The sequence below is a fragment of the Lutra lutra genome, chromosome 5, assembly GCF_902655055.1.
Source record: "Lutra lutra chromosome 5, mLutLut1.2, whole genome shotgun sequence".
Classification (NCBI taxonomy): Eukaryota; Metazoa; Chordata; class Mammalia; order Carnivora; family Mustelidae; genus Lutra; species Lutra lutra.
In genome coordinates this window covers 109,990,215-110,003,718 of record NC_062282.1, presented here as the reverse complement: position 1 = coordinate 110,003,718, position 13,504 = coordinate 109,990,215, and the positions used below count along the sequence as shown (strand labels likewise).

Sequence of the window (13,504 nt, the reverse complement as noted above, 5' to 3'; positions counted from 1 at the left end):
CAACTGTCAATGTCATTCAAAGATTCCATTAAGGACACTGTGGACATGAAATCTAATTTAGTTATGGGGTTTTTGCTCTTTTTTATTTTTATTTTTTACTTTTAAAATAAACTTCATTTTTTAAATATTTGTCAAATATTTGTCAATAATATGCTACATGCTAGTCACTGAAGATAAAGTGGTAAACAAAATGGACTTAGGTGTTGCCCTAGCATAGCTTAAGCTAGGAAAGACAAGTATCAACCCATAAAATTATAATGTAAAAGGGTTTAGGAAGCTACGGAAGTATATGACAAGAAAACTGAAACTACCATTCTGTGTGTGTGTGTGTGTGTGTGTGTGTGTGTGTGTGTGTGCACTTTGGTTCCAAAATTTATTGGTATCCACAGCATCACAGTGTATCACATTCAACTGAAAATTTTCTAAGCCACAATCCCTACAGAAATATTAATAAGCATAATAATTATAGGTAATGAAGGTATAATTCCTTTTTTTTTTTAAAGATTTTATGTATTTATTTAACAGACAGGTCACAAGTGGGCAGAGAGGCAGGCAGAGAAGGGAAGTAGGCTCCCCACTGGGCAGAGAGCCCGATGCAGGGCTCGATTCCAGGACTCTGGGATCATGACCTGAGCCGAAGGCAGAGGCTTTAACCCACTGAGCCACCCAGGCGCCCCTATAATTCTTTTTTTAAAGACTACATTTATTTATTTGAGAGAGCGAGCACAAGCAGGGAGAGTTGCAGGCAGAGAAAGAGGGAGAAGGTTCCCTGCTGAACAGAAATCCCAATGTGGGGCTCGATCCCAGGACCCTGGGATCTTGACCTGAGCTGAAGGCAGAGGCCTTAACCCACTGAGCCACCCAGGCACCCCAATAAAGCTATAATTCTTAAGAGGAAAAATATAGATATCAGTTATTTCCAAATCTATTACAGTGTCCACAGTTTATCATTCCTGACATGAAAAATACCATAAGAAAATAAAAGCAAAAGAGGACCTTTTTGAGAACCTGATTGAGGTCCTTTTCAGATTCCTGTTCTTTTAATTTCTAAAAAGGGTTAGAATGTGGTAGGTAGTAATCTTATATAGTCTAACCATGACAATTTAATACAGCTTGAAGTATAATTTTGTAGAGATTGAAATTCAAAGACAGCATAGACAGAAGTCTTCCAGTGTTTTGACACATCAAATGGGTGGTTTTCCCCAAAAACTATTCCTCAAGCACAAATAAAAATAGAAGTGATTATAGTCCCTTCTACCAATACACCTGTAAACACTTAGAAAAATCATACAATGTCTCTGAGAAAAACCAACAGAAATTTATCTGGCAAGGCAATTGGGGTTCTAAAATTACTGCCTCTTACAACTTTTCCAAACACCAAATATTCACAGGTATAAACTTCTCCTTGACAGAACATGTGTTCTGTTGAATAGGAGAACACAAAGGCTTCTATAGAGAATGATTTTACCAATATTATAAAATAGACGTCCCTCTAAGCATGTGGCCTCAAAATTATGTGGAGGTACTGTAATGCTCACTTGTCTAAGATACATAAATATATATATATGTGTATATATATATGTGTGTGTGTGTGTGTATCTTTTATTCTATGAATTATTATAATTTTCATTGCATGAATAATCCAAACAGTCTGAACAATTGCTGATGAATATTTTGACACAAGGACACAACCTAGATGACTCAAAGCATAAAGAACAGATTATTGTTACTTTATTTTATTGATCAGTCAGTTAATGTCAGTGCTCAATCCAGGGTTTGGGGTAAAAGCTGCTTCCATTTCAGAATGAAAACAACAAAAATCTTAACCAACATAGTCATTGATTCAAAACAACAAAGACGGATTGTATCAAATTACCCCCTTCCTAGAGATCAAGTAAAGAATGGAAATAACAGCCAGGGGTCTATTATTTTTCTTATTATTTGATAATACCAGTATACATAATATCAGAAAGATTACAGGCATTAAAATTAACCATTTTATTATTTAAGAGTCATCTTTTTTCTCTAAACCCGAAGGAAAAAAAGATATCTTTTGACAACCAGAACTTTGAAGAATCACTGAGACAAAATCTGCTTCAAATTCAATTATTTTTGAAAACAGTAGAAAGAAATCATTTTCACAGTTAACTTTTAAAAGAGTACTCACAAAATGACATACATATTTTACACTGAAATGAAAATAAGGCTATGAACCTTAATTTTACCTTCAAGAATATAGTTGATTAATAAAAACTTCATGATTTTTAACAGCAAAATTATAAAACAGAAAATAATACCACCACAAATAGAGTCAAAGGTTAATTATTGAATTAATTATCAGGAGTAGTGAAGGAGACTTCATGACAGCCCACTAGGTAGAAAGAAACTTTACTCTTATTAAAGGGCCAGGAACATACTCGTACTGCACTGATTTTACCTAAAAACTTTTGTTTATCCTCTCCTATATAGAAGCTAGACAATAATAGGAAATATTTTGAAATAAATTACATGTTTTCTAACCTCCCAAATGCGTGCTTTATTGTGTTTTCTAAGTAGTTGCTAGGACTATACATTCTCATTCAGGATGGGATCGCATAGGCGCTCACTGCCAGCTTCTTCAACTATCTAGAAGCACCAAAAATGGAAACTCAGTCATTGACTGCCAGGGGTTAGGTGGAAGGAGAGATGAATAAGTGGACCACAGAGGATTTTTAGGGCAGTGAAAATAGTTTGAGTGATACTATAATAGTAGATACAAATCGTTATACTTTTATCCAAACCCACAGAATGTCCACCACCAAGGGTGACGAAGGACTCTGGAGGACTTTGGTGTCAGTGTCATGGACTCAGCATTTGTAATCAGTGACTCACTCCAGCGGGGTGTTGATAATGGGGGAGACGATGCATGTGTGTGGGAAAGGAGTATTTGGGGAATATCCATACCTTCTTAATTTTGCTGTGATCCTAAAACTGCTCTTAAAAAAAAAAATTTTTTTTTTTTTTTAATAGAGTCAAGAAGGCCACATACAGCTTTTTGTGTTTTTTTCTTACGGATATTCCAGTTGAGGCTGGTAGCTTCTGAACTCTCTATATATTGTTCTAATAGTGATATTCAAGTAATAGCTCAAGACTGTAACAGTCACCAGGAAATCCACAAAGGGACCAAACCATAATACAAAATGGTCAAGTATACTTAGTGATCTATAAATATTTCTCAATTGTTTGGGGTTTAGACACACAAAAATGGAGCCTAGTGACGGTCTATAAAATGGGAGAACAAAATTCCATTCAGCAGTGACCTATTTGTTTCATTTTCATGCATAGTAATTTAGGTAATCAAAAAACATATTTGGAGTTGCCAGAGTTGGATGAACAATTATATCACTCAACTTTATCCAAAGATAGTTTCTACTTCCTCCAAACAACTTAATTAATTCAGAGAGTCAAGAATGCCACACTCAGGCCAAGTATTGTAAAGCAATGTAGATTTTAGCATTTAGGTCACAAAACCAAATGCACATGCCAGATTTTTAGAGTTTAGCTATCCAGCAAGCTTTGTTAAAAAGGTTTTGATGGAGGCAGTGCTATTTTCAGAGCTTTGAGAGAGGGAAATAGTATTACGGGCAAGTAGAAATGAACTCCCAAAGAGACCTAAGAGTCAAGGAAGGCAACCAGGATGCTACTTCAAGAATAGGGTTCAAATAAAAAAGGGATATGCAAAATGAAAAAGAGGTGGCAGGTGTGAGAAACACCTCAGACTTCCTGCTAGAGGCAACAGGATCCTGACATGGTAATTTCCAACTCGTAAGACCGATCAAACATTTGTGCCACAAGACACTCAGATGCCGAAGGGAGAACTTAGGAGGGAAGAGGCCAAAAAATGAGTCAAGTTGAGCCCCAAATCAAATCCTATTGTTACTGTTTTATATAGAAAATAAACCTGATTGGTGCCTGGGTGGCTCAGTGGGTTAAGCCACTGCCTTCAGCTCAGGTCATGATCCCAGGGTCCTAGGATTGAGCCCCGCATTGAGCTCTCTGCTCAGTGGGGAGCCTGTCTCTCCCTCTCTCTGTGCCTGCCTCTCTGCCTACTTGTGATCTCTCTCTGTCAAATAAATAAAATCTGTTAAAAAACAAAAAACAAAACTTGGCTAGTCTTTTATTTTATTTACTTAAGATTTTATTTATTTATTTGAGAGAGAGAGAGATCACAGCAGGCAGAGAGGCAGGCAGAGAGAGGAGGAAGCAGGCTCTCCGCAGAGCAGAGAGCCCAGTGTAGGGCTCAATCCCAGGACGCTGGGATCATGACCTGAGCCGAAGGCAGAGGCTTTAACTCACTGAGCCACCCAGGCGCCCCTAGCTAGTCTTTTAAATACTGCCTAGTACCTGCCTAAAACTTGGATGTAAGGAGAGAATTAATTAATTCTGTGTTTCTGGTGATATTAGGAAAAAAGATTTTTACCTTTCAAGTTTAGCACAGACTTGTATATAAAATTTCAAAACATTTTGATGTTTATTCCAAACCAAGCTTAACTCAAAATTTACTAAGAAGCATATTGCCCCAAGTACTTATGTTAATATTCTCTTCTAGCCTTCTGTAGAAATGTCCCTCACCTTGGCTTTAACAAACCTCTCCTTTTTAAAATTCTTCATAGACTTTGATACAATATAATCCTTTCTCTCCATCTTCCTGACAATTCTAGACCATTTCCTTCACTTTCAAATAATCAAAGCCCTACACTTCAGTCTCGCTCTATGCCAACCTTGGTGCATTAGCTAATTCACCTAAGAATCAGCCCAGTTATGGGCACCTGGGTGGCTCAGTGGGTTAAGCCGCTGCCTTCGGCTCAGGTCATGATCTTAGGGTCCTGGGATTGAGCCCCGCATTGGGCTCTCTGCTCAGCAGGAAGCGTGCTTCCCTTCCTCTCTCTCTGCCTGCCTCTCTGCCTACTTGTGATCTCTCTCTGTTAAATAAATAAATAAAATCCTTAAAAAAAAAAAAAAATCAGCCCAGTTAGACTTGACATCCTTTTCTTTGAAGGTTATAAGAAAATACAATAAGGGGATGCCTGGGTGGCTCAGTTGGTTAAGCAGCTGCCTTCAGCTCGGGTCATGATCCTGGTATCCTGGGATCGAGTCCCACATCGGGCTCCTTGCTTGGCAGGGAGCCTGCTTCTCCCTCTGCCTCTGCCTGCCACTCTGTCTGCCTGTGCTCACTCTCGCTCCTCTCTCTCTGACACATAAATAAATTTAAAAAAAAATAAAATACAATAAGGACTACATTTACTGATAGTTATAATTGGCTTAACTTTAAAATAGCTATATAAATGCAAGCAAAAAATTAATATTCAAGGGTCTGATACTAGAATTCTAAGACAATAAGCTTATTTGTCACTAACCTCAACCTAGTTCTTTAAAAGAGTAAAACAGTTTACCTTTGTTTGCTTTCATTTATACAATCACTCATCAGCCAAGCATGGAAGAAAAAATATGTATTATGTTTCTTTTAATTTCGTGAGATCAACAGAAATGATACAAATTATTTTTTAAGATTTATTTATTTATTTGAAAGAGAGAGAGATAGCGAGAGAAAGCACAAGGGCGCAGGGAGGAGGAAGCAGGATTCCTGCTGAGCAAGGATGCCCATGCAGGACTCGATCCCAGAACCCTGGGATCATGACCTGAGCCAAAGGCAGATGCTTAATCAACTGAGTCACAAATTATGAATCAACCTTTGATGATTTACTTTTTATGCCATTGGCTACTAGATACAAAATACCCTGAACTAGCTTGTTCAAGAACTAGCTTTCCTTGTTTGTTTTTACTTTCTCTCCTGAATATAGAGAATCTCCTCATTATCTCCAACAATAGCAATAAACATTTTTTGATCAGCTTCTAACAACAAGGCTGTGTGCTAGAAACTGAATATGCAAAGATATACTATTGTCTCTCAGAAAGCTTACGATATAGCTCATTTTAAAAAAAACTGTATGAAAATACAAATAAAACATTAAGGCAGCCTACAAGTAGCCCGTGGGTGATCTTAACAGTAACCAGGGATTGTGAAGGAGGAAGTTTCCTAATATTAGGACCATCAAAGACAACATGACAAAGGTCCTGAGATTGAATCTGGGCCTCGCTGCAAAATGAGTAAAGTCTGGTTAATACAGACATAGACAGCCACTTATTGGGAAAAAAAAAGAACAGTTTTGGGCATTCTGGACAAAAGAAACACATTGAGAGAACAATAGGTTATAAGAAAGGTGCTTTGAAACCAAAACTGGTCCAACAGGCTAGGAGGGGAACATGGAGGCTCTTACTTCTCAAGATATTTATCACTTGCTATGATACTCATATGGCCTCACTAGTTTCTGGAACAGCTCTGTTCTTAACATCTGAACAATTTATTGCCTAATTATTTTGTTTGCCCTTTTGAAGAGTCTCTCTGCAGCACACTTTGTGAGAGTGAGAGCACAAAAAGTGGGCCCTTGGAAAGCTATTCTCCCCCCATTGCATTAAAAGCAAAATAACCTTTTATCAAATGCTTTGTGACCATTTCGAATATTGAATTTGTATTTTAATCATGGAGTTCAACAGGAATACAGCCAGTGGGAAGGACTTAATTACAAATGATGTCCTTCTCATGGTTATGCCCGCAATCCCAGGGGTTGCTTTAATGAAGTTCTGAGCCCTCGGACAGGAAAGGTCAAATGGCTTTCCTCCCCCAATGCCTCAAAGTGCACAGAGCTGCACCTTTATCCTCACAGATGTTCAACCAGGTATCATATTAGCCTGAGGTGAAAATTCCAGGAAACATGACTCACAGGGTAGGAGATCTTTGGAATTCAGTGGATAATAGAGCAGCCTCTTTCAGAGTTTGGAGAACAGATGAATTTAGATAATCACCATTTGAATTCAAATCTATATTTCATTAAACATATAATATGCCAGGAGGAATACCATTCTGCTTGCAAACTTATCACATATTAAAGATTCATGATACTTTAGATTGGTATTTTTTAAATGCTGAAAATGTGTCTGCTATGTTTATGCTATGCACATGTTTAAGTCTTATTAGGTTAAGCCAGTTAAAATTGCCCTTTTTTGGTAGGTCAACAATGGTTGAATATTCCATTTTACTTGGTTCAACCTGATTACACAGGTTTTCTTACAATTAGCAAAAGAATGGAAAGTCACATTTTATAACACCATCCTGACCTAATTTTCATTTTTAAAAAATATTTTTGCATTATGATCAGCAAGATCTTTTCAAAATGTGCTGATAGATAGATATCCATTAGCTCTAAATTCATGTTCAGTTTTCCTTGTACTGGCCTTGATTTTCAACTTCGATTTTTAGGTTTTGAATCTCTAGCACTAGTGAGGGAATTTAAGTAGAATCTGACGTACAGTTTAAGCACATAAGTCATTTTAAGAATTAATATTGAAGAAAATATTTGGTTTTTCTTAAAACTTAAAAAAGCTGGTTACCCTGCCTTCCCCAAAACAAAACTACTGCATATGCCATGAAAGACATGACTGTCCACATGTATTACTGATATTCATAATTAGAGGAATCTTCATATACAGAATACAGATATTTGGGTCTTCGCATTTTTTTTTCACAACTTACACCTTTATAAAATATTTGGTCATGAAATATATTTGTATTTATTTAGTTAATTACTTCATTGGGTTTTTTTAACCAAAGCGTATTATTATGCATATTATTGTAATAATTGTATAATTATAATGCATTATTGTAACAACTGATCCAAGTAACGTCTACCTCTATAAAACATTATTTAGGTGAACATGAATTAATATAACCATTGAAAAAATTTTAAAACTCTTAAAGCTGATTCCACAATGAACTTTATGGGGGCGCCTGGGTGGCTCAGTGGGTTAAGCCGCTGCCTTCGGCTCAGGTCATGATCCCAGGTCCTGGGTTCGAGCCCCACATCGGGCTTTCTGCTCAGCAGGGAGCCTGCTTCCTCCTCTCTCTCTGCCTGCCTCTCTGCTTACTTGTGATTTCTCTCTGTCAAATAAATAAATAAAATCTTTAAAAAATATATATATATATATAACCATTGAAAAAATTTTAAAACTCTTAAAGCTGATTCCACAATGAACTTTAAATAATTACTAAAGCATATGAAACTAAAAATGAGGGGTACCTGGGTGGCTCAGTTGGTCAAGCGTCTGCCTTCTGCTCAGGTAATGATCTCAGGTCCTGAGATCAAGTCATACATCGGGCTCCTTGCTCAACAGGGAGCCTCCTTCTCCTTCTCCCTGCTGCTCCCCATGTTTATGTCCTCAGTCTCTCTCTCTCTCTGACAAATAAATAAATAAATAAAATCTTTAAAAAGAAACTGAAAATGAATGGAAACATAAATCAATTAAATTAAGGCTGAATAACACTTAAAACACACACTATTGGGGCACCTGGATGGCCCAGTGGGTTAAAGCCTTGGCCTTTGGCTCAGGTCATGATCCCAGGGTCCTGGAATCAAGCCCCACATTGGGCTCTCTGCTCAGCTTGCCTCTCCCCCTACTTGAGATCTCTGTCTGTCAAATAAATAAATAAAATCTTAAACACACACACACACTGTTGGTAGGTTAAGTACTTGACAAAAACTAGTAACTAGGTACCTGGGAAAGGGAGCCAGGAAATAGGGGTAGGAAAGGACTAACGAGATAACTCTTGTCTGGAACACCAATGGTAAGTACCTGTCATTGTTTCTGGAAGCTAATCTCAGTTGATGGGGTTATACCTGATATTGAAACAAACAAAAATTCTAGAGTAACTCACTGTGGTCCGACAGAATTGTGAGACAGATGTCTTGTGTGGCTAACAATTTCTGAAGAGAAGGCAGTACATTCTCTTAATGCTCCGTTGGAATAAATGTATGGAGCAGAGCACAAAATAAAGGGAACAAGTGCCATCCATGGGCCAGCTGATCTGATGTGCTCCCCAGGCCACTCTCAGAAATTAGGTTTTTAAGTTGAAAGAACAAGAGTAGTGTTTAGCCTGTGTTTGTATGACTTTATAACCACATACTACCAGCCTCACCACCTTCATGAAGCTTCGATAGGAAAATTGTAGGACATTTCTTTTTAACTCTAATTCCTTTATGTTCCTCAAAACACGTATCATTCTGAACATTTACAAGAAATAACATAAACACTCTTCTCATGGCTGAAAAGCTGAGATGTATCTTATTTTTACTGGCAGTTAATGTGGGGGCCTACAGTATAACAGCTGTCTCAATAGCCATTAAATTAACGACAGAACATTGCAAAAACCTTCAGCGGCTTGTTTTCTGCGGGGGAGAAACAGAAAAAATGACTAAAGAGGTGCCTTGCCCAGGTTTTGGAATGACTCCACAAGAAAGGTGTTGAACTGACTGCTGGAGGATTCATTCCTGATTCTCCCAGTTTGAATATAGCCGTCTTCATTTAGTCAGAATTTGTGGGTGTTGGGTTTGTTTTCGTTACAAAATCTTTTCCAAGAGGCACGTGTTAATTCACCACACGCCGGAATGGCAGGCACGACGAGTCTGGGGGCAAGAACCAGTGAAATACGGCAAGGCATAGCGGGGGGAAGAATTTTTTGTTTCTTTCTTCATTTATTTGAAGATCTCTTTCCCGCCTCTCTCCAAAGGGGAAGCCACCACCGGGGGTGAGGCTCAGGCTTTATCTCTAAGACAATAGCGCCTCTCGCCGCCTCAGGCACAGCTCTGATCTCGCGCCCTACCCTGCCGGAGCCCCCGTCCTACCTGTCCCCCTGCCCAGCCAGCTCATCTGCCCCACGAGTCACCTGCCCCACGGACGTCCCCGCGTCTCACCTGCGCCTCTGTCCCGCGGGCGCCCCTACTCCACTAGCTCGTCTGCGCTCCAGTCCCCCGGCCGCACCAGTCCCTCTGCTCATCAGTCCTCTGGCCCGCCCGACCCCGTGTCTCCCGGTCCCCCGGCCCCAGCAGCGCCCCGGTGAAGCGGAGGCGGCGGTCGCGCGGAGCCTGCGGTCCTGCCTTGGGCACACTCCCCCCTGCCCCAACCACCCCGCGCTCTCGGGCGGGCACAGGAGCGTTGCCGCAAGCCACTGGCCCTCTCCCAGCGCCCCGCGCCGGAGGAGCCCCGCACCCCGGCTCTCAGTCACGCCAGCCCGCGTCTCGCCTCCTCCTTGGCTCGGGGGCCCTCGGGCTTGTTTGCTTGTCCTCATCCCCGGGCCAGCCCCGCTCCCTCCCGGCTGCTTCAACCGCCGTTTGCTTCCTGCGGTGTGTTTCTTTTTTTCCCCTCCTAGGCTCCATCAAAGGTGGCTCTGTTATTGAAATATGAAGCCATTTCCTCTCCAAAACCTTGGTTACTCAAGGCGGGAATCAATGGACCTATATACTCTCCCAGAAGTTATAAATAAACGTCTATTTGTTCAGGAGGCGTTTTCCCGCGTGTCCCAGCATCTTCCCCAGTGGTTATTTTAGGGTGTGTGTGTGTGTGTGTGTGTGTGTGTCTATGTGTGTGTGCGCACCCGCGCGCGCGCCCTGTGCCCATCTGGTTCTAATCCTGGGTATGGATCCATAAGCCAACCCCACCCATCTCGTCTGCCCCTCGCATTCCTCACTCTATAAATAAATCCAGGTTCTTTGAGCTCTGTCACTCCCGGGTACAATAGCAGTTGTTAGCCAAGATTCAAACCCAACATAGAGTCCAGTACACAAGAAAATATACTTCTTGCAATTTGGAAGTGTGGAAGTGGAAGGGCACCTCCAGTTTAGGAAACTTTGTCTGCTGTTGTCATAACTGTCTCTCCACCAAGTCACCCTGGATCTACTGGGGAAAGGGAGACCTCTCCCACCTTTGGATTTTCCTCTGAATGGAGGCTAAAAAACAAAGCACGAATGTACTGTCCTCCCGTTTCTGCCTCACACTGCTGCCCCATAGAGGATTCTCCTGACCCGTTGCCCCAGCATCTCTGTACAGACCCAGGAGTGGTGAGGGTGCAGGAGGTGTGGTGTGAGTGGGGGTTTGTGGCTGTAGCTGCTGCTTTCCCTGAACCCCTGAGCTGGATGCTCCGGGATCTGAGCAGAGTGGAAAGTCATCTAAGAAGCTGCTGTTTCACAAGATCTGGGCACAGAGCTGCCCCTCCCTTCCTCCCTGAAGTTTGCATGAAGTGCACGTTAGGCTGTAATTAGGGGATCTGGGAGGAGAACTTTCCTGGTGACGCTTTGCTTTTCTTCTGCTCTTGGTGAGAAAGTGCCTCCTTCTTCCCAGGACCAGGACTTCTGCCATCCAGCGCCACAAAGAGACATTCTGCGCACGCACACACACACACACACCCCACACACACTCTCACTCTCTCTCTCTCTCTCTCACACACACACACACACACACACACACTCTTGCCCAGAGACAAACTTAAGGTGAGGAGAAAGAGCGCTAGCTTCACTTGATCTTCAGGCTCCAACCTCAACAGGACTTGAGAGCATCTGAACTTCTGGATTTCAGGACAAGGTAAAACTTCCATAAATTTTTCACTCTTCCTCTCAAACCTTAGTGCCTTGAAGATTTCAGAGAGCAATACATATTATGATGTATATATACATTAAAACAAATTTTCTTATTTTCTTCCATTTTGAGTTTAACATGACATCTCAACTTTTTTTTTGAAGAGTCATATTGTCAGGTAAAATCCTGGATTGCAATAAAAAAGCTCAGTCTAGATTGGGCTAAGGATTAACTCTAGTATCCTGGGTTTTGCTCCTGGTACTATAAATCTGGCAGGCGCGTGGTTTCCAAGTGGTGGCTTTTCCATCTGTATTTCAACAAGCATTTTTATAGCCTCTGAGAAGAGAAATAGGATAGTATAGGTTGAAGGAAATGCTGAGGAATGGGAATGTCCATTCCAGATTTTTGAGTTTTGTTTTAGGGAATATATAGGTTTGTGTGGAAAAGAAAGTTACTGTAATCATAGATAATACCAGTTAGATGGATAATCTTTGAGATGTTATGAATTTTGGTCCGCACACCTCCAGTTAATTGTGAAATTAAGATTTTAGAGTTATGATGCCTTTCCTACATTGGATGATATTGATAATTAATTTAAAGGTACTGAAAAATATTTTAAAGTCATAGTTTTTGAGATTACTATTAAAAGTTGCTTAAAGGATTTATGTGTTGAGACTGTTTACCACTCTAAGCAAATCTGAACATTTAGGGCTTAAATGAAGTTGTTTTCTTCCACCGAATTTGACTGTTGTGTTGAAAATGAGATGGTTTATTATTTTGAAAATATGTTACTTTATTTTCATTTATCACTGGAAAAACACACCGAGTGGCCAGTACATTTGGGAATTTTTAGGGTGGAAAGTGTTCCTGTACATGTTCCAATGTGATGTCATAAAATCAAACATACTGGCTGGCATCTTGGAAGCTAACGGTTTTTAAGAAATAAAGCCTGTGAGTTAATTTCTAAGTGAAATGTAATATTTATTTATTACAAATGTAGTTTCTGGTAACATTCTATTTGATTATTTCAGTGTACTGAATTGCAGTAATTTTATACACACTTCTGTGACTTCAATATTTCAATGCAATCATAAAGTGGGAACATTGTTCTATCAAAAATGTATCATTGCGTTGGTGGTATAGTGGTTAGCATAGCTGCCTTCCAAAAATGTATCATAGTAGTTCTCTCTGGTAACTTTTACAGTGATAATTCTTACATCAGTGTTTACCTTCATTTCCATTTATTTCTAATAATAAAGAAGGCTTTTATTCCATTCAGTAAAGTAAAACGTATGCCAGAGGTTTATTGAGCATTTATTAGTCTTTAGTCATTTGGTGGCTATCTGTTCTCAATAATTTAATTGTTTAAGCTGGGAGAATGATGTTACATTTTAGGTAACCTCTTCACAAAATTGGAAACAGCTTTTAAAATGGGAAAACTAGATAAGTAGAAGTAATTTTCCTTAAACTTAATTAAATGAGGAAGAGAAAACCAACAACCTCAAAAGATTGCTGGCCCCCAGGGAGAAGGTACCCAGAGGCCAGTGTTCCAGAGGTGTCCTGGGGGTCTGAGCTTTCTATGAGAAACAAAAAAGAGAAGACCATCATGTTCTTATAAAGTGAGCCATTTATTTATTGTCAGCAGGCCCTGTCTCTCAGAGGAATGACTGACACTGTAATTTAGAAGTACTGAAGAGACTTTCACAAAGAAGAATCAATTCATTATATCCCTAGTGGTTTCACTTCCTCTTCCTTCCTTTGGGAGCAAGTAACACATCCAGGATAAATACATTTGGCAGAATAGGCAGAAAGATACTCTGTGAGTAGATAGTTCACCAAAGTCCTGCATTTTAACATCTTGGTTGCAGAACACTGGTATTTTCTGAAGAGTCGAAGAAGTTTCTGGAAAAGTGAACACAATCCTTTTTCAGGAAATAACTCCCTTTTCCAGAAAACACTAGTGTTAGTTTTTCTTTTCATTTCCTTTTGCTTGTTTTCCATG

At 39.9% G+C, this 13,504-nt stretch overlaps 1 protein-coding gene across 2 annotated transcripts in view; it reads left to right on the top strand.

Annotated features, from left to right (window-relative positions):
• The first annotated feature begins 11,207 nt into the window (after window positions 1-11,207).
• HAPLN1 (hyaluronan and proteoglycan link protein 1) overlaps window positions 11,208-13,504 on the top strand; it is a 74,282-nt gene continuing 71,985 nt past the window's right edge. For both annotated transcript variants that reach the window (XM_047731560.1, XM_047731557.1), the window contains exon 1: window positions 11,208-11,508. The gene's annotated coding sequence lies outside the window, so the exon portion shown is untranslated. The remainder of the gene's footprint in view (window positions 11,509-13,504) is intronic.